Source organism: Talpa occidentalis, unplaced genomic scaffold, assembly GCF_014898055.3.
Source record: "Talpa occidentalis isolate TD23 unplaced genomic scaffold, MPIMG_talOcc4v2.1 talOcc4.6, whole genome shotgun sequence".
Classification (NCBI taxonomy): domain Eukaryota; kingdom Metazoa; phylum Chordata; class Mammalia; order Eulipotyphla; family Talpidae; genus Talpa; species Talpa occidentalis.
In genome coordinates this window covers 4222314-4249829 of record NW_023604972.1, presented here as the reverse complement: position 1 = coordinate 4249829, position 27516 = coordinate 4222314, and the positions used below count along the sequence as shown (strand labels likewise).

The window sequence follows — 27516 nt, the reverse complement described above, 5'->3', positions numbered from 1 at the left end:
TTGAGGGGAAGAAAAGGATGACAGTGTTGATGGTGGTGCCAGTGGTGGTGATGATGCTGATGATGGTGGTGATGATGGTGACAAGTCTACCAGAAACACACAAAATTGGGTACCTGATAATGCCAGCATCTTGCTAACAAAGTGCTTTGTATACATTGTCCTCACTTGCTTTCAAAAAGCATAGAAAGAGGAGGATTTTCTCCATTTTGCAAGGGAGAAGCCCAGACTCAAAGATATTGGTTAACTCTCCCAAGATCACACAGCTCTATGTCTACTAAATGGGTGTGATTCTTTACCGTGGTTGCCAGTCCCAACTGCCCTGTAAGGTGAAATTCTGAGGTAGAACACTATGGATCCTTACTATTCAACAATGCTTTAGCTGAATGAATTAAACCAAAGTGTATTTTGCTTACCAAATGTTCCTTGTGTGTGTTCTACGCTTCCTGTGGTTGGTAATAATTCTTAAAGTTTTGATGTCTATTATTTATATCTCTGAGGCTCTAATAATACCAACATCGTGATTTCACAAAGAACCCCCACCTCCTGAGTTGTCATTCTGGGTCACCACCTTGAGGATATTTTAAGAGAGCACCTTATGTTCTAGGGACAAAATATCCCAATCTCATTGCAAAAGCCAGCTTGCACGACTCAGAGGCTGTGGCAGGTTTAAACTGTCAGTTATTAAGCAGGTTGTTTTAAATAAGCAGGAAAGATCTTGTTATTTTGACATGAAGTTACAGAAAAGGGTCAGCAGTCCCAGGAGCATAAAATGAAATGTCACAGGGTCCAGGAATATGCCATTTCCATGAGAAGCCATCGCCCCTGCCAGGGAAAGCATCAGATTTATGTTTCCTCCATCAAGTGGCAAACGGTATTGACAAGTGCAATATTTCTTGTGCTCTGTCTCCTGGGAGGATTTTAAGAAAGACAAAAGATACCTTTTTTTGCCCTTGTATTTTGAGAGGTTCAAACAATGGTCAGTGGTAGAAGAAAAGCCACAGCTGAAAGAAGTCACTGCCCTTTCACAGACGCACACCCCATGGCAGAGGGTTGGGGGAGAATGGGCTCAAGAGAAGTTCTTTTATTTTTTGGACATGGGACTAATAGCAAAGATTTATTATTTATTTTAAACATCCTTGGTTATTTTATCACCACACTGGATTCCACCTGTCAGTGGGGTCACCTTAATTCCCAGCACCAAGTGCCCAGGGCCCTCCATTCCCTTCTACTGCCCTCTCCTCCCACCACCCCCTTCAGTGTCAGGGATCTCTGGTCTGCTTTCAAGGGTCAGTCCTACAGTTTGTCTTTGTCTGATACTCCAAGAAAAAAAAAATGCCAGTCAAGAGAAATTCTTACTGTCCCTCTCCTCAGATAAAGTTTGGGTCTTGCTGGTTATTGCTGGGAGGCTGGAGCTCAGCAGCAGGGAGCTGGCTCAATGCACTTTCCTTGGGTAACAGCAGCTCCCAGATGTTAACCCAGCAGTCTGCTTCTGGGACCCACAGGAGCAGCTTCCATTTGAGGAAGAAGTCAGATTTCTCTCCTTCTCTGGGGTAAAACCATCCCAGCCTACTGGTTGGCCAGGTTCAAATCACATTCAATGAAACATTTTTCTGAGACTCAAACACATAATTAATTACTAATTCCTTTCTTTAAAAAAAAAAAAGCAACACGACTCAGAATGTTTTGAAATATTTTGAAATGTATCCAATTGTCTACAAGTGACTAGTGTATTATTTATCTGTATACACCTCCCTTATGTCATCTGGGAAAATGCAGCGATTTCTTTTATTATCTTCGGTCCATAGCTAAGCACATAAAAAGTAGTAAATAAGTAAATGATTAAATAAATTAATAACTCAAACTGGAAATAATCTAGCAAATGATGCTTTGGAAGTTCTCACCAACCTTGACAATAGAATTATGGCTTCATTACTTTTTTCAATCCCTTCAGATAAAATTGTCCAACCTTTCACTCGCCCTGGAAGAAAAGGCCAATTTAGCATCATCCATCTTCCAGGTAAGTTCAGAAGGATGTTTCAGGTGTTGTGATTTATGATAAACTTGTCAGTATAATAGGGGAGAGAAAAAGCTACCAGATTTTCAGAGTAATTTATTCTGGGATTGCGAAGGAGGTATGGATTGTGTACAGCCTTGCGTGCCGTGCCTCTCACACGTCTCTGTATTACCTGTCTCTTGGAGATACTGCAGTTTATCTCTGCAGAGTTCCACATATCTGCAAAACAACATGGCAAGGATTTTCAGCAGGATCTTGGCCTGAATCAGCCAAAATGGTGGTGGATTAGCTTTTCATTGATTATCTGATGGAAGAGGGATGTATAAAATGAGCAACTCATGTCTGAGTCTTGAAATAAAATCATTTTCTGCCTGTGGAAAGGATTAAGAAAACAGAGTCTGTCTCTCTCTCCTGTTAGCATAAGCTCTAGTTCTACCACCATCTTTTGATGTCCTCAAGCTTCTAGTGACATCTGGCCATTCAGCCCTACCGAAGTCCTGCTTACATCCTAATGGACTATTGATTGGAAGGTGAGTGGAGCAGGAGCTGTAATAACATCATATAAAAACAGGAAGACAATGTCTGTACCTTCCAAACATATATTCCTACATAGACTCACACAGCACTGAAAATTCAGGCCCAGCCCATATATAATGCTTATCGACTCTATCCCAGGCCTATCCTAGGCTGTTTATATAGTTACTTAATCTTGACCTGAAAGGTAAAGCCTTGTACTTTTAACTTCACAGATGCAGAAATGGACTCAGAGAGATTCAGCAGTCAAAACAGCAAAATTTGGTTTTGTGTACACTAATTTCACTGATCTGTATTTAGGACAAAAATAACTAGTAACAGTAAATAGCTATGATCTTATATTGATAATTGTGACATTTTAATGTCTATTATAGCCAAACATTACAGATGGAATTTTGTCCAGAGATCAGCAGATAAGCAGCACACACCTGTTAGTAAAGATAGGATAAGCAAGAGTCTGATGTCTAATTACAATCCTTGCTATCATATCTCACAAAGAGCTCTCAAGTCCTTTCTGACTTCTTTTTATGTATTGCCAGCACTCTGCTTCAAGCCAGTACCAACTCTATGGGACTGCTTTCCTAGCTAACTAGGCTGCTCATTTCTGTCCACCATTATTCATTCTCTTTCTATAGCTAGAGGTCATGTTTTGAAACAGTAATTCAAGCATTCTGTTGCCTTAAAATGAGTTAACAAATATTTAAGATGTCCCCCAATTTTTTTCTTCACACTAGAACTGCACATGAAACCATTCACTCTATGCCCATTTATTGGATGTCTCATTGGGATCTCAAATAATGTGACCCAAATGGGACTCTTGAAAGCTGCTGAAGATACTGATGCTCAATATTAAACCTTTCCAAAAATTAATGACTTCAAGCAATCACAACATTTATTTTGTCCATAGATGTGCAGTCTGGACAGGGCTTGGCAAGTGTGGCTTGCATCTGTCCCACTGGTACCGACTAAGCAGACTCAAGGTCATCTGGAGTTGACTCAGTGGTAGTGGCTGGGCTGAGTCACAGCTGGGGCCGTCAGGGAGAACGCCCACAAGCACACTCTCCGTGAGGTCTGGGCAACCTCACACCATGGTAGCTACGGTTGAATGTCTCAAGAGACAGAATATAAAGGGGAAACTTTGGTCCCTATTGATGTCCTGCCTTCCACATCAGCTGTTTTATTTTTTTGAAGCAACAGTTAAGCCCTGCTAAATTTTAAAGGAGGAGAAACAGACTTTATTTTTTGGTCATGTTCTAGAAGAGCATGTACGACTGGAGCTGTGCCCCTTTCAGTGGACAGAGGTGAGGTATATGTGTACTTGTGTGCAACTCTCTCTACCCCTCTCTATACAAATAGTAGATAGATGGTTTTGTGGGTGTCTATCTATAGTTGATATGTAGATGCAAGCACTAGTACATCATCAACAGATAACAGATCTTTGAGATCCTTACACATAATGTTCTATAAGGACAGAAATATTAACAAGTGCATTGATATCCATCATCTCTATTGTTGAAACTCATGAGTTGACACCAATATCTCCAATCCAGTGATTCCTATCCTACATCACAGGGTTATTTAGTTTTCTTTCTTGCCATGAATGCGACTCCTTTCTGTGACAGAGAAACTCCTTCTGTCCTTGGTACACTTATTTATTTGATAAATTTCCTTCATGGCAACCAGGCTCCCATTGCTACCACCACTGCCTTGCCTGGGAGGACACTTTATTTAACCTATTTGTTTTCTTCCACTTTGCTTAATCCTGAGTATCTGCACATTGTCTCTTCACCTCCCCAGTCTGCACATATGCATGTCTCTTTATCTTCCTAAAGCTCTGACTCACCAAGTGTCCCCGCTAGACCTCTGTTCTCATTTGGTTCAGACCCTGTATTCTTGAGTTTGTGTGACATCCTCATGGATGCCCTTCTCAGCCCATTTGGTTCTGGCCTCCATACTAGGTTTTTTAACCCACACTCCTCACTCAGCATGGACACCCTCTTCATCCAAGTGTTTTACAGGTAAAAACACTCCTCCAAGTAGACACTCATTGCCCTGCATGGGCTCTGAATCCCTCAGCTGAGCCACTGCCAAGCAAGCATTCCATCCTCACACTTGGATGACTCCCCAGGACGCCCACCCCATGCAGATGCTCTCCTCAACTTGTTGGGGTATAGGTCCCACAAAAAACTCCCCTTCCTGGTGGGTGGCTATCTTGCTTGGCCTTACCTGATGGTTTCTGAGCTAAATTGTTTAGGAAGTTGAAGGAAAATGTTGTGTCAGTTGGGCCCTTCAGAAAGTGGATGCTGAAATGGAGCCAGGAACGAAAACAACTGATGGTGGAGAGCACCTGAGAAGTCATGGGACAGACGCAGCGTGGCTCCCAGCCCATCTGACAAGGGGAGTCAGACAACGCCACCTGTGAACTGGGAGGCAGCTTGATAACAGCCTGTACTGGTCAGAGGAGGGCACTGAAGCAAGCATTGTCCTTCAAGTGAGTGCTGTGATGGCACAGCCAGGAAAGTGCAACCTCAACCATAATCAGAACTGCAGAAGGTAGAGCTGGGGGGCTCCAGTAACCTATAATCCTTACAGCCTGTCTGTACGTTGTTTCTTGAAGAGGAATCTGAGAAGTGTCTATCTCTGTCCATCTGTCACAGTCATGGTTAGGGAAAGGAAAAGACAGGGTCTCTATTATCTTTTGATGTGTGCTAAGGAAACATCAATGTAAATGCACGGCCATCTTGAATAACAAAAGCAATCCACAAAAATTCAAAATTGAATTCAAATTCAAAACTGATTCTCAAATGTCATTGTCAAAACCACCCTGGTTGATTGGCAAAAGTATAGATTCCTGCCACTGCACCACTGATCTAGAACTGAGCCTCAGTACGGATCTCAGGAACCTTCAGTTTGAACAAGTTATTATAAATATTTTTAACTCTGCCTTCTATTCACTTGTCTACTCAGTGAATATTTATTCTAAGGCCATTTTTATCATGCAGGTATGTGGACTAATCTAGCACTTCTGTCCAGCCCATAACTCTGGGAGCAATAACTATTGTTCTGCTGAGTGCAACATCTTGTCCTTTTACTGTAAATCTATTTTGCTCAGGGGCACACTTTTATAGGTCAAGATTCCTGCTGTGTTATTGAAAAATGGAGGTTAGGTTGTACAGAGCAATTGTCCCCTGCAAAGTCACAAAGTTGGGTCTAGCGTGATGGATATTCTTAGGTTATATGCGCTAAAACACACGCTGAAAGTTGAACTTAATTTGATAGGGTGCTTAGCAATCTGACCTGCCTTGCCAATATGAAATTTTAGGTATTAGGTGCATGTAAAAGAGGAAATATGGGAAAAGCTCAACAGTTCATGATTTTTGCTTAAGCAACACTTCTACCAGCTCACTCTAGTCTTTTTCTACGCTTTCTGTTTTTCTTTGACTTACTGACCCTTTGACTGTGAAGTTTAACTCAGTATCTTTTCTTAAGCTGTTCTTTGATTTTAATATATGTCCCCATCTCTGACTCAACACTATTTTTAACATGATTTGGTTACCTCCCCTGTCTTCACACATAAACATATGTGGTTGTTTAAGCATGTGCCCTATGGTCTCTCAGGTCCCCACAGGCAACTAGCAAAACAGGAAAGTCTTTGTCTTTTAAGCACATTGGCAGATATGTTGGTCTTTTTGCATCAAAACCTTTTGTTTCAAAATGTCATTACTGTTAAGGAAACACTCCAAATACAGTGACTTAAAACATAATTATTTGTTTTTCTTATGCCTTTGCAGTTTAGGCATAATACTTCATCTCTTTTTCATCACAAGCTTGGACAGTTCGAGGCTAGAGATGACTCAGAGCTGGAGGCTGGAATCATATAAGGTCAGATCACTCGTGTTGCTAGCTCATTGAACTGACATGTTGGCTGGGATACCTGTGCATGCTTGTTCCTCACTGAGCAGCAGCTGTGTTCTAGGAATGGGTGTCCCAAAAGGCAGGACTTGCGAGGTGACCATTCCTTAAGGTCTGAACCCAGAAAATGGCCATTTCCATTCTCAGTTGCCTATTTGTCAATCCAAGAGTCCAGATTCAAAGGTAGGGTCATAGAGCTCAATTTTCAATGGATAGAACTTGAAAGAATTTTGGGGCCTCTGCTTAAAACTTCCACACTAAACATACCATAGTAACATTTGCAGTGGTGAGGCTCTAACCCCAATCATAAGATAATCACCTTCAACAAAGTTTATTCCAAAAGAAGTTCCCATTTTATGTGAACTGAACAGTATGTGACCTACTGAGACAAAGGGAAAGGCAGAGGAAGTGCACTTGGCTGATTCCTGCAATGCAGTTATTCTAGAAATGATGTACAACAGGGGCGGGTTTTCTCATGGGAGTCCTCTGGCAACGGAGGAGGAGGGAGAAGACTCCCTGTAAAAGCTCATTAGACTCTTCAAAGTTCTGGCACAGAGAATGTCCTGTGTGCTGTTCACAATGCCCACCAGAGAGGAATCTGGGCTGCTGTTACCACTTGCATTAAACCAAGGCTAGAATTCAAAATTGTGATCTTTGAGAGTATGGTCGGTATTGAATAGCTGGCAAGCAGAGAGACTTAAAATCAATTTTCTGCCCAACCACATGCCAGGACAATTTTGTTCATTCAGTCATTCTGAATTCCAATTAGGGCCAAAGATTCCAACCTGAATTGGTTTTATGACACAGGTATGTTGTGAGACCTTCATAAAACACCTCAGTGGTTCCATTCATTAACCTGGAGAAGGGGGCAATTTGGTCAGAAGAGGGAGTCCAGTTCAAGCCCACTGACCTTCACAAGACTGACGACATCAGTGTTTCCTAGGACACAGCGTGAAAGGGTGCAGTTATGAGTGTGGACACTTGGGGCACACCACACTGTGCTGTTCATGTTGAATTTTCACAATCTTTCTCCCAGCTTCCTTCATGCCCATCTTAGGCCGTTCCTTTCTTTGTGAAGTCACATCTGATGTGGTCTAAGAATAGTGATTGGGCACTAAGGTAAGTTAATGATGTGATTCAGGATAGATGAAGAACCGAGTAGTCTTCTGCAACTCAGACTTCTGTGGGAGTCTTCTGGGGTCTGGGAGTTGCTGATGTCTCTGGCAGGTTTAATAGGATCAGTTTTGGGACACGGAGGGAAGTGTGGATGAGCAGCATGAGGTCAATTTTCCATTAGGATGTCTCAAAAAAAGACTTTAAAATGCTCTTAAGGTTTGTTTATAACACCTCTGAGTTTTCAAGGTTAGACAATTAGGAATAAATTTATTGAAGAAGAGAGCAGGAAGAGAACTTACTTACCGACCTTTTTTATGTTCTAATTTTCTTGGAAGGAGATGACCAGTTTGAAATTTAAGATGCCTGTTTATTTACAGGCAATCATTGTGTCCCACTAACACTCCTGCAATGCCATTGTATTAGTTTCCCGTTGCTGTTGTAATTGCCATGAACTTGGTGACTTAAAGCAATAAACATTTATTTTCTTACAGGTCTGGAGGTCAGGAACCCAGAATCAGTTTCACTGGCTTGAAATAGAGCTGTCAGCTGGCCCTTGCTCCTTCCTAAGACATTAGGAGGTGATCTGTTTCCTTGTCTTTCCCAGATGCAAGAATAGAATTCTCTCTATGCCTTGATTCTTGGTCTCTTCCATCTTGAAAGCCTGCAGTGTAACATCTTGCTTCATCAGTCATAACTACTCCTTCTCTTAGAATAAAATCTTCTATTTCCCCCCAAAAAGACTATTACAATTAAAATCAGAACCTCTCTGCATAAACCTCCATTTTTCTAGCTCTTAATCACATCTGCCAGTTTCTGTTTGCCATATAAGATAGCATTCACCAGATAAGAACTTAGAAATCTTCGGAAGCAAAGATATACTCCTATATTTTTTTCATTGTAGATAAAGCTCCACGGAAGCAGAACCTAGATTAAAGTTCAGATCTTTCCTTAGCTTACAGTTTTGTTTTCCACCCACCGCCCTCTTGCTTTACTGTTTGAGTCCTAGGAAATGCACCAACATCCTAGATGCAAATCAAGAATCAGCTAGCACCAAGATCCCAAAGTGTACAGAGTTTACACAAGGTAGTAGGTGTGGATCAGATAGCATCTTGGATGAATTTCTATATGAGCAGTACTGAGAGAAGTTGAACTTTAATTTTTCTTTTTTTTTTTTTATGATTTTGAACTAATTTTTTTTTATAGAGGCATGTTTTTTTTATTTTTATTTATTTGTTTGTTTGTTTGTTTTTGTTTTTGTTTATACAAGCACTGGGTACAGTCAGAAGCACGGGAGGGTGAGAGAATTCACCAGAGCCAGAGCGGGGAGCAGAGCAGGCAGAAGGACCGAAGTCCACTGCTGAGGGGAGCAGCGGGCGGCAGGAGAGGTCTGCGCGCCATGTGGGACCCTCCTCTGGTGGCCGGGGAGCAGCCGGGGATCGAGCCGTCACCACAGAGGCCGCGGGCAGCTTCGCAACCCAGAGCTCAACTGCTGCGCCACCGGGGAGGCCCTGAACTTTAATTTTTCTAATACAGGCACAACGCCTCTTGGTTCTTCAGCTTCTGCAGATTGTATGAATACTTAAATTTACCTTTTTTTCTGAAGGTGTAGGTTTAATTTATGAACCTTATTAGTGACAATAAATAATATATTGGGCCTTCTGCAAAGTCTAGCAAAAATAATTTTTGACTTATAAATATTGAAAAAATTGAATTAAAACATCCCTTAGAAAGAAACTTAATGGAGCAGCTGGACTAGTGCATGACCATTTTCTAATCTGATTTTACTTTTCTGTCTCTTTGGCTCATCCATGTTGATACATTGATCCTTCTAAGAACACAACAATCCTGCAGAGCACAGAAAAATTTCAGTGGCCAAATGCATTTGGGATAATTGCTATTCACTGTACATAAATATGTTTGTCACTCAAAATCACAAAGAAATGAGATTGGAATTGACCTGGAACTGCCAAGAGTGGCAGGGATGTGTGGTAAAGGGAGACCACAGGATGGGGAGACTGGAGAGCAATATTTTAATCCATTTTGATGAGCCTGGTCTCTCCCAGTACCCCATCATCTCTCTTAGCATCTCACGCATTTGTATTCCCCATGTGACCACTGCAATAGATGCTTAATGATTTCTCCTATGGGCATGGACACAGACCTTCACTCTCTGCCTCCCATCTATTCTAGCTGTAGACTTCTGGACAGTTGACTTTGTTATAACACTTAGCCCAGGAAAAATAATTAAAAAGACAACATCCACCCACTGGGATTGCAATGAAAATTTAAATGGTAGATTCAAAGTTCTTATTACAGTGTCTGGAAAGGAGTTGGTACTAAAGAAATACTAAGGGGATACTCTGAAGTTTCTGTTTCCATTTGGCTCAGTCCCCATTCATCTGCAATATCACTGCCAAGTTAATTTTTACAAGTAATTCTGATCACGTTACCCCTTTATTCAAAAATCTTCACTGGCTCTTTGTTAACTATACTTTGACTCAAACCATTCCTGTTGCCTTCTTGGTATTCCTCATTCCCTCACCTCAATATCCTGCAGTTTTGCTTCTGTGCTAAACCTTTCAAGTTTCTGACAACTCAATCTGTTGACTCTTTTCCTTAATTGCATTATTTCCCTGCACCATGCATGTCCAGACCTTACCAGTTAATGGAATATGGAGTCAAAGTGATCTATTATTTCTGAGCCAAGAAAATTAATTGGTGTGTAGTCCTCCATTCTCTCTTTGTCTTCAGCCAAATTCAAACACAACTTCTTAAATAAAAAATATATCTCTAAAAAGCAATAAACAAACAAAAATCCTGTGGCCAATTTCATACTTAGTAGTGAAATCATTTTGGGAAAACTCTATGAAAGTTTCTACTAACACTGAACATTCATGCTCATTGATTCAACTTCTAGGTATTTATTCAAGAAAATAGTGTCCTTATGTTTACCATGATTAGTTCAATGCTATTAGTAGCTCTGAAAATAACTTAAATATCCATCAAAATAATAAGGGAGATTACTCATGTGTTGGGACCCTAGTCTCAAAAATGAAACCAACAGAAACCTGAATAACAACAGAAAACTAGAGTAAACAAATAACTTGGATGAATCTAGCAGACCCAACATTGCCAGACTCAGCCAGTCATTTGTATTCCATTTACCTAACTGTTAAAAAACAGTCCAAGGTAGTCAACAAAGTGGAAGGCAGGATGACAGTGATTCAAAGAAATGAGAAAGGGACTTTTGTGATGCAGCTCAAGACCTTATTCTAGTTAGTTACATGGTTATTTTTACCTTGTGAAAAAGAATTAATTTCTGTATGTATGAGTTACATAATTTCCTAAATGCATATTATTATTCAGTATACATCAGTCATCTTGGACTGCCAAAGCAAAATACCATCAATGTGTTGATGTAAGCAACATAGGTGAATTACTCATAGTTCTGGAGACAGAGAAGATCCAAGTGCCAGCCACGTAGGTTTTGCTCCCACGCCTCTTCTCTTGTATTGAATGCAGCTGCCATTTTGCTGAGAGCCTAATTGCCTTCTTTGTGAGCTGGAGGAAAGGCAGGCAAGAGAGAGAGAGAGAAGTCAGCTCCCTGCTGTCTCTCTTATAAGAACAGTAATCCCATCATGGTGTTCAAACAGAAGCTGTACCCACATGACTACTGAAAATCAAAGTACTTCATGAAACCTCCATATTTAAATTTCATCCCATTGGGGCTACGTCTTTACCATCATCAATTGTGGAATTCAGTACATAACAAATCCCATGTTATAAAAATAACTATAAACTTAACCCCCTTCAACTCTTCAGAACATGCCCCCAACGCAATTATTTAATTGTTAGAACACATCCAAAACAGTAGAGATTTTGGCAATACACTCGTATCATTTTTCCTTACACCCTATTTGCAGGTCCTTGGTGTCTAGATTGAGTCTTCCTATTCATGCCATATGACTGTAGGATTCCTGCCCATATTTTCATTCTTCTGTAGCTTCTAAGACCCAGCCATCTAACTGTAGGAACTCACCTTGACCACTTTCATTACTTCCAATGATGCCATTTTCTCATTTTATTCAATTTGTGTTAGCAGAAAAATTCCCTTCTGGAACTAAGATGCTACCCTTTGTTAATGGCAGCTTGAGGAGAGGATGTGCCTTTGCGGTGGGTCTTTCCTTCCCTTGCCCGCCCACCAATCATTGCATCCTCCAGGCACAGACGGGGGTCCTGTTCCAATGGCAGCCTGGAAACAGCCTTATAAGTAAATCAAATCAAGTCAAGGCAAACATGTCTGCTAGCTCACCCCCTCGCCCCTGCAACCTGCATTTAGAGTGATCCCTTCAAAGTTTAGCTCTATTCAGTTCACCTTTCCTGGATCTGACTTTTTTTTTTTTTTTTTTTTCACTTCTCTTTGGTCAGTGTCAATGAGGGTCAGACATGTCAGGCCTTCAAGATCATACAAGTCCTGATACATTTGGTTGTTAACCTACCCCATTTCTTCTTGTTCTGCTCTTCTCAAATGTTTTCCCAAGCATTTGTGGGAGCTCTTCAAAGACTAGTCACCACTTAGAGAGTCACCATTTAAAGAGAAAAAAAGGGTAAGCTGGAAAAATCAAAATGAAGATAAGAAAACACTATTTTCTAAGTAGATAGAATATAAATCAAAGAAACACAAGTGTGGAAGGCAAGAATACTCAAATGTGGACAAATAATTTCAAGTCTATGGGCTGTCCAATGGCCATGTGCCAGGGTTGGCAGGAAACAGTGAAGGGGAATAGCAGGTCATTCAGGAGTGGTCCTCTAAACAGCACTAGTCCTTCAGTTTCTGAATCTAGTAGTCATAGGGTCCAAGTGCAAGCCTCTTGTTTCCCTAGAATTGAAGGGTTTTGGTTGGATATAATAGTGATAGAACCCACACCTTTGTTGCCTTCATCTTTGTATTAATCAAACTGCAATTATCCAACAATTTTTTTTTTACCAAATTGTTGAGACACTTTGAATGTGAAATGAACAATGAAATTGCTTTCATATGTTCTATTTAATAACATGTTATGGACAAAATTTATCACTAAATAATCACTTTCATTATCAGGTTAATGGGTTATAGTATGACAACGCTTAAATGCCGTGGTCAAAATAAAATGCATTAAAGGAACTGTTTAATAACAATTATTTCTCAAGAAAAATCATATACAAAAGATAAACTTGCAATAATGCTTGAGAATCATCAATACTCTAAAACATAGAAGGATAACAAGGTATCATTAATTTTATCATCTCTTCCCCTTCATTTCTTGCTCTTTATTCTCCTCTACCTATTTCCTCTTAGTTTTTCCCTCATAAATCAAGTTGATTTTAATAGTCCTAAAATAAAGAGTACACTAGAAAATGATATAAATTTACTGTGGTGATTCTATCATATTTTGCAATATATTTAATGGTAAAATCAGTAAAAAAAATGCATGCATTATCATCATCATCATAATCATCACCTTCTCTGATGCTGGCAAGGTTGACATGAAATGAACTGTGGGTGAGAAAATTGGTCTAGTCTATATAGAAATTTATTTGAAGATATGTATTAATAGAATAACACAATCTTTTCAAATGTAGCCCCAGCAACTACATTTCTGAAGCTCTAACAGTAACAATCCAAAATATACAAATACCATTACACTCAAAAATACTTAATCTATTTATAATAATATAGATATTTATAATACTAACAAATATGAAACAATTTAAATGATCCAGAAAGTGGAATGATTAAACAAATTATAGTATATATGTTCTAAGGAGTATTGCACAGGATTTAAAGTCCATGCCTATGAAAAAGATGTCATACATTATATTATAAGCCTTTTCTTTATTAAAGGAAACAGCAGGATGGGTTCTGTACATAAAGTATGATTACAATCATGTTGAAGTTGTTTATAAAATGATTTTAAATAAATAGATTGCCACTGTAGAATTCCAACTGCGGAGAATGTTTCCACCCATATATTAATGTCTTACCAACTTTATGTAATCACTCTGAACTAATTTTTGTACTGAAGTAAAAATAAACATAATTTGAAATGAAGTTATTTGGGGAAGTTTGGAGGCCAATGGTTGTTAGTTAACCCAAATTCATGCCTCATGGTGTCAACAAACAACTCCAGGGGCAGATACTCAGCAAAGCACAAGAGATGATGAGAAGCCCTCCCTGTCCTCAACTCAATCCCAAGAGGGGGGTGCAGATAAGAACCCAGCTAAACACAAGGCGATGCCAATTCTGAAGGAGCTCAGTGTGCAAACCACTCCCTTTGAAGGCACAAAGAAGGAAAACATTAGTTCTACGATGAGGGCTCAGGAATGCCGTGGAATTCAAGGCAGCAGTTGATAAGAGACAGGTCTTCTACAGACATATTTGGGGAAGTCAATTCTGAACAATGGTATGTCACAAGAAGCGCCCCAGTCAAAATGTAAGCACTGTATTCAGGGAAAACAGAGGGGTTGGCTGGATGGGAAGCTTTCTCTTGAAGTACTTAGTCTTTTTTTTAAGATTTATTTTATGTATTAATGCACACAAGAACTGGGTACAGGGCCTCCTCGGTGGCACAGCAGTTGAGCTTTGGGCTGCAAAGCTGCCCGCAGCCTCTGCAGCACCGGTTCAATCCCCGGCCACAGGGCGAGGGTCCCACATGGCGCGCAGACCTCTCCTGTCTCGCCCACTGCTCCCCTCAGCAGTGTACTTCGTCGGTCTGCCTGTTCTGTTCCCGGCTCTGGCTCTGGTGAATTCTGTCACCCTCCCGCGCTTCTGACTGTACCCAGTGCTTGTATAAATAAACTAATTAATTAATTTAAAAAAATGAACTGGGTACAGGCCAGAAGTGCAGGGGTTGAGAGGATTCACCAGAGATAGTGGGGAGCAGAACAGCAGATCTACTGAAACACACTGCTGGGGGGAGCAGCAGGGAGACAGGAGAGGTCTGCTGGGCCCTGTGGGTCACCTCCCTGGCTGGGGATCGAACTCGTGCTGCAACGGCTGTGGAGAGCTTTATGGTGCTTATACTTGACCCCTTGTGCCACCAAGGAGTTCCCTGAAGTACTTAGTCTTTTATAAAAACTTGTACCACACTTATGGAGGTGTGTTGGTTTACGACATTCTGTGTGATTTAGAGATACCAGTTTACACCGCTTCACGTGGATGTCACCACACCCAGCCCATGGCTAAAGCACCTGCCATCTTCCATCACAGTCGATTGCATCCCTCCCCTTTACTCTACACCCTGTTCCTCCCCCTCAATTCTATAGTCAGGTTTCTACTGTTGGTTTCAGTTTAGTTTTGCCTGTCCCTTAGTTTTGTTTCTCTATATTTCACCTATGAGTGAAATCATCCCTTATTTGTCTTCCTCATTCTGACTTACTTTGCAAGTATTAGTCTTAGAGCTGGAGATTTTGTGTTGTGCATACTACCGCACCTCCAAATACACACACACACACACACACACACACACACCCCACACACACTCTGAAGTTAGAAAAAAAAATTGATATGGAATAAAAGCATAAAGAAGTTTCTTTAAGAAGAAGTGAAATATTCAATCGGCAGAGAAAGGAGATGAAAATACCTTCTTTTGGTCACACACACTATCCAATCCTCACTCTGAGGTATGAAGTACTCTTAGGATCTTCAGCTATCTTTTCCTCCCATGACAGGGACAGTATATTTGGAATGGCAGGCAGGAGGCTTGGAGGGACTCAGTCCTGGGCAATCAGAAGCATGTACACATGTCACGTGGGTCCTGGCCAGTCAGGTATATGCCCACACGTCACGTGGAATTTGCATTTGAGAGACACAGGAAGCTGAAGTACCTGAAAAGAGGCTCCTCTGGGCTTTCCTGCTACCTTTTCCTCTATGCATGGAGTGTGGACGTGCTAACACTAACGTTCATTTTGAACCGTGAAGTAATCTGGAGCACAGGAGCCTGTGTGCAGACAGAGAGAAGGATGTGAGTGACACCACCAGCCTGAAGTCGTCTGCTGTGAAGTGGTGTCCTCCAGAAGCCACAGCTATTTCAGTATTTCATTCTGGTATAAATTTGAATGCAATTGCAAACACTGATGTGTGCATATACATACATACGAATGACTTATGGAGAGATACACAATTATAAGATGAAAACTGTGCTGTAGTTGTGGTACACATGCTGAAACTCTTACTTAATGAAGATAATTCTTAAAATCACACTGCAGTGTTCATATTAATTCTGTAATATATTGATAAAGTAGTAAGCAGCGGGTAAGGGAGATTAAATGATGTTTTCAGGATCAAATAGTATAAGAATAATATGAACAAAAAAATTAAACACCATCTTAGTGTTACCAGAAATATAGTCTTTCATATATAGACTATTTCTAATTTGCACGCAAATTATAAATTCTTTGTTTTCTCTTTTAGATCTTATTTTAAGACTCATGTCAGTTATCATTTCCCATTGTAATTAGTTTTTAAGCTCAACTCAATAGTTAGAATAATTGGGACATAAAATATTCCAACTTCCAGAGATGCATTTCTATTTTGTTTTCTATTTTTATTATCAGTATATTAGAAAGCATATTTTTATGTAGCATTATTTTTCACCTGAATGTCTTAGGAAACATGTATTATTCTTAATTTTTAAGTTAATTATCTTTGCTTTCCTAGAATAGACATCAAAGCATCTTTCAGTTACTAAATCATAAATTTGCCTATCTATTTATATTTTACCCTACTAGTCATTTCTCCATCAGCATTTCCAAAATAATATGGATAATTCCAATGTCATTTTCAGTCTCCCATAACCTTATTTGTTTCGACAAGTATTTGTATTTTTCTTTATTTTTCTCCAACACCTGTCCTTTGTGTGAACCTCTGCTCCTCTTAATGTGTGCACTTTTTAGTCTGTAATCTTTAAGAGCACAAAGTAGATTTTTTTCTCCCTATCTGTTTTCAAAGCTAATATTAAAATACATTTAGCCATTTTATTTGAAGAGCAAGGCAGCACTCACAGCCCTGCTTGACTGCTGGAGAGGAAGCTTCCTGGTGTGGAGTCAACCCACCTGACCCTCCTCAGTGGACCATTTTAATTTATCATTATTGCTGCCAATAAAATGCAGCGCAAAAAGGCACTTGTCCACATCTGGGCTTTGTCCCTCTTTGTCTTCTAGGAACATGTATTCTGTGCTCTGCATTGTTCCAGGAGACGCGAGGGGTCATGCAAGTGTCAAATCCTTCTGTGAATTTCCCCTTCAACTCAGCATCTCCCATATACATGAGGGGCGCTTCTGGAAGAGGTAGTCTTCTGTGGGGCTTTCCTTCATGTCTTCCCGAATGAGTTCCAGTTCGAAAAACAAAAGGAAGGGACAACATTTCTTAATTTTAGTGGCAAAAGAAGGTTTTGTTTGTTTAGTTTAGGGAAAGAGTTTTCCGATTACATAACAGTGCGACCTTCTTTCCAGGGTTTCTACCCAGACTCAGCTTGGTGCTTGGGTAGCCCAGTGGGAAGCACACCCCAGCACCCCGACTCCCACTGCAGAATGTCAGCCTGTGCAGGAAGGCTGTTTTGTCTGATCACGAAAATAATAAATTAAGAGCAAGAGGTTCTAAAATTCTCTTGCTCAACTTTGCCATACTAGATACTTATATGGGAAATGTACAGTGAGTCAGCTTGTTAGGTGAGCAATACTTTATTCCTCACTGGAATGCCAGCTCTAGCAATTCATTTTTACATTTTACTTTCTTTCACATCACTGAATATATAAGAAGTAATTTTGTGTGTTTTTATGTGCCTGCGTGTGCACTGCTGTGTGTGTGTTTGTGTATTATCTTCCCATCTGCTGGGACAGACTCAAGCCTGACTTTCTTGAAGGTACTGAAAGAAATCATGGTACAGGCCTCTGCTGATAATCCTGTTCCTTCAAGTTACCTTGGTGATTTGACTTTTTAAAGTGCATTGTTGAAACAATATGCATTCACTGATTTGCATGACAAATAAATTACCAGTTTGAAGTGCTGAATACCCAAAGAAACTTAATCACGGTGTTTCAGATAAATTATAGTTACAATGTGCTTTCTGTTTAAAAAGTAACTCATAATTTCAATTGGGTTCAAAAATTTTTCTGAGTATTTACCTTGTGCTCAAAACTGCTTTCTGTGGGAGACAGCGAGGAAGAAGAGAAGGCCCTTCACGCTAAGAAGCGCTTCCCTGGTGTACTCAGAGGGGCTAGTGACTCAAATGGCTCCTTTGTCCCTGAGTTACCTGTCTCAAGTGTCACGCAAGGAGGAAAGCAAACACTCCAGGGCATGAGGTCTCTTCAGCCCTTGATTTCCCCCTTCTGATCTAAAGTTTTTTTATATGTTTTGGACTTTCCAGATTTTGGCCTTTTCCTCTCATGTCCCAATTCTCCCTGTTGGCATAATAAAGATGTGGTATGTACTTCTGGGCAATGAGGCTGGTGATGGAGATGAATGGTAAGCAGCACAGACACCGGCTCAGCCTTCCCGGAATCATGCCCTGTCATGCAATGACAGACTCGGGTTCATGACTCCTAGATCCAGTGTGATGGTGGTGGTGGCAGTTCATTTATTCTGGCCCTTGGATGCCAAACCTAAATTTAGAGAAAAGAGATATTAAGCTATTGAAATAATCCATAAGAATCAATTCTGAACTAGAACCTGTGGCACTAATAGCGCAAATGTAGAAATTCCAAAACTATTATCAGCATAATTTCATGACTGATAGGGCATGGGGTATAAAAAGAGGGAGAAATGTATTCTATCTTGAGGGCTTTTGTCTTGATTTCCTCAGTAGATGGGAATGTTATTAACTAAAGTAGGGATTAATGAAAAAAGCTGTAGAGATGGGATGTGATGGAGGGAGACTGTGTCATTTTAAATATGTTAAATTTGAGTTTTGAGAGGGTCATTTAAATGGTTATATTAAAGAGTTACATTTAGAAAAGTGTCAAGGAGAAAATCAGAGTTAGAGATGAATAAGTAGATCCCATCTGCCTCCGGTGACCAGTTATGCCGAAGAATAGCTTAGTAAGAGCCTGTGGAGTGTGAACAGCTATTGTCACTGGCCCCATTTCTTTCAAAAGAGACCTGCCATGGACTGAATGCTTGTGAGCCCTAAAAACATCATGTGGAAATCCAGTTCCCATGGTGATTATATAAAACCTCATGTGGAAATCCAGTTTCATGGTGATAATATTTGGAGGTGTGAACTTCAGGAGCTGCTCAGGTTATGAGTGTGGGGCCCTCATGAATAGGGTTTGCGCCCTTATTAAAGAGACCCCAGAAAGTCCTCTCACCCCTTTCTAACATGTGGAGAAACAGTGAGCAGATGGATGTCCATGGGCCATGAAGGGGTCCTCACGAGACACCAAATCTCCTGCATCTTAATCTTCTACTTTCCAGACTTTTGAACTGTGAGAAATAAGTGTTTATTGTTTAAGTTATTTAGTCTTTGGATTTTTTGTTATAGCAGCCCAAATAGACTTATACTCAGAATAACTAAGTGAATTAACTGTAGGTCATGTAGCAAGTTAATACTAGAGTACAGATAAAGAATTATTTTTTTACTATACTACTTCTAATATGGAAAGAGGGTGATGATGACAGACAGATATTCTGTATTCATTAAACAATTACTATGTGACTATAATTTTTATATGAATTAGCTTACATCCACAACACTGTAAATCTATCTGTGGCACACATTTTATAGGAAAGAACATTGAAATCAGGAGAAGCTAAGAAATGATCTCAGAATGCTAACCCTAATTTGTCTAACAGTAAAAATATTTCAGCATCCTTCTACATTTTTTGCCTTTCATCCATCCATTTATCTATCCAAAATAGCAATTAATCAAACAAGCAATATTGTTAATTCTCTCTGTCAATAATTGCCTCCAAAGAACTCATAGCCTTGTATAGAAAACTAGAAAATTAGAAATTCCTTTATAGTTTGTAAATAAGCTGTTTCTGAGAAACTACTTAAAAGCACAGGATAAAGTGTTAAGACTGGGACACTGCTGTTACTCTTACTGTTCTTACCAGTGCCACATTCAGAGTAAATTATCATGTATCTGTCTTGGTGAAGCACCAAGGGCAGCAAGGGGCTTAATATTTATGCTGTGAAGATCCATTGCCATTAACAAATTTGTATCAGAACCTCATAAAGTGAGCAGGTCCTTTTGGGAGGAAGTCGTAAAGAAGAATTTAGTATTTAAGTAGTTTTTATTTTAATGTACTCATGTGTAAATTGCAATAAACTTTCATCTCCTCGCTGAGGTTACTCTGATATTTTACACAATGGAATGGCTCCCTGTTAGTCTTGGGGTCTCAGGTTCAGAATGTCTGTCTCACACCATGGACCTTCTACTTCAAAATAGTGAAGATCAGTATTTCAATAACCATCCTTACATTTTATCTCTCCTTGGGAGTTTTCTTCTTAGAAGTGTTCCCCAATGTGGACTTGAATTCTAAATGCTGATATGAAGAGTTAGATATTGAATGCCACCAAAAACCTCGCACAATTAGGTCAAGTCCCAATGGGTGATACTCCTCTTGACTTGTGCTGGTACTTTGTGTAGAGACTTGTACTATACAGGGAACGAGGTCTGTGAACCATCACTCATGAAGGAACCAGCCAAAGTCAAGGGCTAACCAAATTCTCAAGTGAGAAGAGCTTTTGTGAATTGCCAGGGGCTATCAGCTTCAAGTTGGGGGTCTGGCTGGTATTAAATTCAAGCTGGGAGGCAAGCTGAGAGCAGTATCCCAAAGGGAAGGACTGAAAGCAAGAACCTGCAAGCACAAAGCATAGCTTTAGGGAAAGCTGGTCCTATATTATTATGCTTGAGCTCAGTTCTTTTGAAAAATTTAGATACCTATCCCTAAGTGAGTTCTCTGCTCGGTTTAAGGACGCGGAACTCTAAGCCAGCTTCCTGCCTGTAAGTTACTTGCTTCTGTGTCTAGGGTATGATTCTGTTATAATGATTTTGACTCCATAATTGAGAAACCAGAATATATTCATCAAAATAAGGTGTGCTTTGGTAAGAGATCCCACAGAGGCAGAGAGAATGCCTGGCTCAGCATGCATAATCTACATTATTGAGTATCTGTTCTGTTCCAGGTACTTTCCATACATGATTTCCTGCAATTATTACTATAGAATCAAGACACTAAATATTATTTGACTCATTTTTACCAATAAGAAATCTAAGAATTAGAGGAAGCTTTAGTAACTTGCAATGATGCAGAAGCAATATGGTGAATCCAAAATTCGAAGTTAGTCTTACTCTTTATCACAATTATGCATCAAAAAATTGCTTTCCAGATTCAAATTTATTTTACACTGTCTCACAACACCCTAGGAAGGAGAGTGTTGGTCCCTAAAATAATAAAATCAAGCAAATAAACAAAAAAAACTCTATATTCAATACAGTAAAAATGATATCACCTTCTTGGATCCCTCATCTAACTTATAACATTTGGCCAGAGATTACTTTGAAGGCTTGACATTAACATAAAAATGGAATCAATTCCCCAAAGTTAAAAATTTCTACCTTCAAGTTATAGAACCTCTGAGGATGCTCCTAAGTTTTGAATAATGATGACATATTTAACCTTATACTACTACTACTGCTGATAATAATAACTAATGTCTATTATTAATTTACAGTTTTAAAACTTAAAAAAAATTATTGCTTCATAAAATCAAGTAAACTCTCAAGGGTCTAATTTGAAAATGACTCACGTTAACATCTAAATTAGAATAATACATCATCTTAAGTGAATTGGCTACATAAATATAAAAATAAATAATTATGGTCTCATCTTAAGGAAAATGATGCATCTTAAAGTACTTTGTAAACTCGGAAGTTCCACTGCAAGGTAGGAACCATTATTAATCTTATACTTAGTCTTTTCCTCAGGAAAACACTCATTCCACCATGCTGGGTGGGGAAGGGTAACTCCTCGCGATGGAGAAACTCTGTATCCTGTTAGCTTTTTTCTCTGCAAGAGTCTCCCAGCAGGGAGAAAGAAATTCCATAGATGACATCAAAATCTATGTTGGTGTATGGAAAGACTTCAGGAAGTCAAGGAATACCACCTTTTCTTTCAGGAATTTAGAACCCATCAAGACCTGGGCGTGGGGGGAGCATGGACATGAAGCTATTAGCTTGGTGATGGAGAAGTTGGAAGTGTTGCTTGACCTATGGCCACAATTCAACCCCCGTTACATTCCTCCTCCCAACCTGAATAGAACTCTGTCCGTCAGTTTCCCCTTGAATCAGCACAGAGTATGTGCCACTTGACAGGGGTCACCCAAGAGAGCAAGAAAGGGACCAAACTACAAGTGCTCTATTTCCGTCCACAACCATCTCACCCCTGACAAGCAAAGTAATAAGGACTTTGTTAAAGAAAAGAAGAGAAACCACCTGGCACCTCCTGGAGCGGGACAGTTCCTTTGTCCATGGACACAGGAGGAAAAAGTGATAAGTGTTCCATTATTACTTTTTTTAAATATCTATAACCATTTTACAATTTTTTAAAACTATTCTTTTTTAAAAAGATTTATTTATTATTTTATTTATGCATACAAGAACTGGGATACAGACCGGAGGGGTGGGAGGGTGAAAGGATTCACCAGAGACACAGTGAGGAACAGAACAGGCAGACTGACAAAATACACTGCTGAGGGGAGCAGCAGGTGAGACAGGAGAGGTCTGCTGTGCCATGTGGGCATCTCCCAGGCCGGCTGTAATCTAACCGCGCTTCAGAGGCTGAGGACAGCTTCACAGCACGGCGCTCAACCACCTGCGCCACCAGGGAGGCCCCATTATTATTTCCTAATGGCCCAGGTTTTGTTCTTTAAATTATTGGTCTTGTCAATTAGCTCTGCAGCTGTCCAGACTTGCGGCTGCTCCCTGCAGGAATCCAGATTTTAAGACAGTTTTTCGTCATTCATAAGACTTTTCTCCCGATTCCAAGCATCGTCCTTTGTTTTTCTTTTGCACAACACTCGTGGACAGTTAATCACCTCACCAAGAATAAACAGCGCCAAACAATGATTTGAATTTTGAATTAATTAAACCCTATTGTAGCTGGAGCCCAATATGCTTGTTTTATCATGCGCCGCTGCCCAACTTACAAAGCTTCAGTGTTTAGCAAAGACTTCATATGACAGCTTAAAGTCACTCACTTAGTGCAGTATTCTCAACACAAAATGGCCCTGATTTGAATGTAAACATCTTCAAAGCTTCAGAGAAAATAGATAGGTTAGAACCTCCCTAGTGGCAGAGGGGTTAAGTCTCAGTGTTATCAGCTCCACAGCCTAAGTTCACTACCCGGCCAGGGAGCTACCCACATGGTGCAGCGAACCTCTCCTGTCTCACCTGCTGCTCCCCTCAGCAGTGTATTTCAGTAGATCCACCTGTTCTGCTCCCCACTCTCTCTGGTGAATCCTCTCACTCCCCATGCACTGGGTCTACACCCCAGTTCTTCTATGCACAAAAAAAAAAAAAAAAATAGGGCCTCCCTGGTGGCACAGAGGTTGAGCGTTGGGTTGCAGGGCTGCCTGCAACCTCTGCAGTGCCGGTTCGATCCCCAGCTGCCTGGTGGGGGTCCCACATGGTGAGCAGGCCTCTCCTGCCGCCCACTGCTCCCCTCAGCAGTGTGCTTCATCGGTCTGCCTGTTCTGCTCTCTGCTGTCTCTGGTGAGTTCTCTCATCCTCCCGCACTTCTGACTGTGTCCAGTGCTTGTATAAATAAATAAATAAATCTTTTAAAAAAATAGATAGCTTCAACCCTTTATGTTCTTTTGCTTTTAAGTTAAATTAGCAATACCATTCTTCATCTACCCTTCATTCTGATCTAGTCTTACCGAGGACCCCAGAATGGGTGTAGCTGGCTCCCATCACTTAAAGGTGAGTTCATCCACAGCACCTCCCTCCTGTCCCTTGATATTAAGATTTCAGGCGTCACAGGCCATGGCAGCCTTCACCTGACCAGTTCTATGCATTCTCCATTGACCCAACACCAGCAAACCAGAAAAACATTCATTCCCAAGAGCATTCCATGCATTCACACATTCACCCACTCCACCATGACTGAGTGGTGGGCACCACGGCAGGTATTGGGGAAACAGCAATAACCACACAGACAGATTCCTTCACTCATGAAATCTGTATTTGCTTGGGCGAGGCAAAAAATTAAAAAAATACATAATCAAAATGTATCTGTGTTCACTGTTGATGCATGATCCCAAGAGAAAACACACACCCAGAAAGGGGTCTGAAACTACTCTGAGGATGGGTCGTAGAATATTTTAAATAAAGTGGCCGGGGCAGGCTCCACTTTTCCACGCATCAAGGAGAGACCAAAGCACAAGGGAATGGAAGATGGATCCAAATACATTTTTCCAGCTGCCTCAGGGAGGGGGGGTGTCAGAGAGCAGGCCTGCATAAAGATGGAAGGTATAGAAATAAAGTCGAAAAACAACAAATGTTCTTTCTGGTACCTAGAAAGATAGCAAGGCATGAGCTAAAAAAATGTGAAGAACTCAACTATCTGCATCTACTCTGAAAATGGAAAAATAAGCCCTAGATCCAAGAATAGTTACTTTAATTTAAAACTAAGTCTTAAGACACAGAACTCAGGGCGAGGCAGAGTCACTTGACTGCTGGCCACCGAGGACCCCACAGGAGACGCAGGCTTTGAGGACCATGAAGACCATGAAGATTCTTGCTTTCTGTCTCCCCGGGAGGCCCGTTAGTCAGTCTACATTCAGCACCCAGTCGATAAAACCTGGAAACTTCAACTCTACTAAGGAACATCACCCGTCAAAGAGTCGTGTTCATCTTGACGCCATCACGCTCACCCATAGGGGGCTGCGCCCCTGACCGCGTTGAGCTCTACACCAGTTCTTAGTGTCTTCGTGTAGCTACTGTCCTTCTTGATCTCCCCTATTCAAAGTGCTGAAAATTACCTGCCACCACCTTCTATTTTTTCTGATCCCTTACAGAAGGCTTCCCTTTATTACGACACAGCTGCTAAAGGTCTTAGATCTATGTCCTGTGCCTGGTTTTCCTCTGCGGTCTCTGTACTCTGCTTTCTGGAACAAAGCCTTCTCTCTGTGTGGGACTGGGGGCAGAGACATCAGTGTCTCTGATTAGCATCAACATACAGTAGCTTCTTTCTTAAAATCCCTTCAAGTACTTTCAACCCAAGTGAACCTCCTTCCTATCGCGTATTTGTCCCCAACTGGCCTCTATGATCCACAACTTAGGAAACACCCCCTCTTTGTGAGCAAACTTACCACTTTCCCTGATTGGGCTGGCTTTCCTCATTGCTCCCACTGTGATAAAAAGACAGAAACAGAATAGTTAAACCTAATCAATGCGAGAAAACTCAGTTCCTAGAGATAAAGTGAATGCTACAAACACAGGCCATTTTAATGGCTTTCATTGAATTTCTCTCCACGTCAATCCAAGAATACAGTGTAACCCTTACTCTTTTTTTTTTTTTTCACTAGCAAAATCCACTTCTCTTTTTTTCTAGAAAGTTGTATCTTGGTAATCCAGTTCCGTTATTCAGAGTATGTGCCCTGGCTTTGGATGAATGCAAAGGCTTGAACTTGTGTTCTGGAGCTTATGTTCAGCTTTGCTGCAATGACAGTGTTAAGTCACTGCATCAAGCACATGCAAACAGATTCCTGATGGGAGCAAAAGAGATGCCTAAGACATCTCTTCCCTGAGGAATCTCTTCTTCCTGGGGCCCAAATCTTTTCCCTGCACCCTGCTCTCTCCGGCTCAGCCCAGGTATGTAAGCCAGGGCACACTCACCCCCTGTGTCTTCACGCTGGGCCCATGGGTGTACTATTAAGAGCCAAGAGGGCATCACCTGTAGCCTTCTGGGGTCCTTATCGCCACAGAGATGTCCGACATAGTTTCTCCTATGGAGGGGGGGATTCCAGACCCAAACCCTTCCTATTCTCCAACTCACACCACTAGGAAAAATCTAGCTACTGTTTATGTTTATGAAGGATCCACCGAAGGAAAATACCCAGCTGGCATTTTAATGTAATTGCCTTTGAGTTATTGCTGAAGCCTTACTTTTTCAGATCAATTTTCTATGAGACTTTGTATGGTTCTGTAACAGTTTTCAACTCAGCTTTTATAAGCCCAGTTAATGATGTTGCAACTTCCCTGGGGGGTTACTAGTCTCAGGTGCTCTTGGGTGGCAGATGTAACAAAGCAGCTGGAAAATGTCCGGGTTTGCACAGACAATAAAAACCCTACATACAGAAAATCGAATAAGTGTATTTTATAACAAAGTGAAACTAAAATATTTGTGAATCAGTGTAACTCTTTAGAATAGAATGCTGGTGTGCTTTGTGATTAGAGAAGATGCCCCAGAATGGCAGGTAGAGACGTGTGATCCTGTCCCGGTCTGCTTCCAGCACTGTGCAAAATCGACAGGTCCCACCCTGCATTGGGGCTCTGCATCTCCATGGCATGATGAGGGATGTGGACTACGTGGGCATCAGTGAGCATATTTTGATGAAAATAGTCTAGACTTTGTGGACCGTGTGTGTAACACGGTTAGCCCCCAGAAAAAGGGGAGGTTCCAAGTTCCCTGCCCCATCCAAGGGAGGCTGGAGCTGAGCAGGGGGGAGGAGAAGCTGTAGAGAGACTGGGGAAGGAAGGAAGCAGGATGCAGAGCAGGGAGGAGACCTGGAGGCAGCTCATGGAGCAGAGAGACGCGTGAAGAAGCTGCACTGGCTTCTTGGTCCTCGACTGGTTGAAGCAGATGTGGGTGAGAGACCTGCGGGGAGGTTCACAAGGGCAGCATTGATCTTAATTTTGATTTTTCTCTTTTCCTTCCAGACTTGTCTGGCTGTTTCTGACCCTTTTCTGTGGGTCCCCACCAGAAGGTACTTCAGACTTGTGGCAGGCTTTTGGGCCTTGCTTTGGGCCAATCCTGTTTGGTTGGACTTTTACCCACCGGGGATGGGTAACTTTGGGTGCTTGATTTAAAAACTGTATTCTTTGTCTTGTCTGTATTGCACACTATTTGTATTAATGTTCCTTTCTATTAAAGGTCTTATATGTCTTGTCTTGATGCAGCAGGTGGCAGAGCCTATTTACAGCGGGCAGGTTTGGGGGTTCTGGGGTGCCCGTCTTCCTGCCCTGTAATTTGCAACTACTGAGTTCTTCCATTCAAGTATGACAACAGCCATAGACAATATATAAGGGAATGAACTTAACTGTCTCCCAATAAAACTTTATTTAGAAATAGACAGTGGGCCAGTTTGAAGAATGGGACAAAGTTAACGACCCCTTGACTAAGTGATCTCTCAAGGTCACACATGTCTGCCCTCATGTTATCTGACCCCCAATATGTATGCCAAATTATCCAAATCATTTAAAATTTAAGTAGTCTAAAATTAATCAAGAAAATGTTTTATTCATATTAAATTTGTCTCTTGTGATATTTGCCATGATCCTAGTCCCTCATCCTTGCTCCTCAATATTCTTATCCTTTTGTTTGCACACGCACACACACATGTGCACACACTCATGTTTTCCTCACAAGTTCAAACTGTTGCTGCCTGGAAATCAGTGCTCCCAACATTCACTGAACTCACGGGCACTTTTAATAATGTCTGCAATATAGATGGACCCCTAACAAGCAATCTCATAATTTCATCAACTCAACAAATATTTATTAAGCACTTACATCCTTGGCACTGTGCTTAGAGCTGCAGACAAGATGTTGGCCACGCCAGACATGGTTCCTATCTCCCTGGACTAAATAGTCCAGCCTCAGTGAACGAACATTTCAACATCACACCTACTGAAAGGTTATTAATCTTGTCCTCAAAATACAGACATAAGAA

The 27516-nt window shown here is 40.9% G+C and overlaps 1 long non-coding RNA gene across 5 annotated transcripts in view; it reads left to right on the top strand.

The window, feature by feature from the left end:
- LOC119261137 (uncharacterized) overlaps positions 1-26519 on the top strand; it is a 37357-nt gene extending 10838 nt beyond the window's left edge. Inside the window, exons 2-6 of one of the 5 annotated variants that reach the window (XR_008549281.1) lie at positions 1952-2017; positions 2433-2544; positions 3806-3849; positions 6340-6430; positions 8068-8519. This is a non-coding gene — a long non-coding RNA (uncharacterized LOC119261137). Of the gene's footprint in view, positions 1-1951; positions 2018-2432; positions 2545-2763; positions 2888-3739; positions 3751-3805; positions 3850-4828; positions 5101-6339; positions 6431-8067; positions 8520-26503 lie in introns of those variants that run through there. The other 4 variants (XR_005128940.2, XR_008549282.1, XR_008549283.1 and 1 more) reach the window with 4 other exon arrangements.
- The last annotated feature ends 997 nt before the right edge of the window (positions 26520-27516 follow it).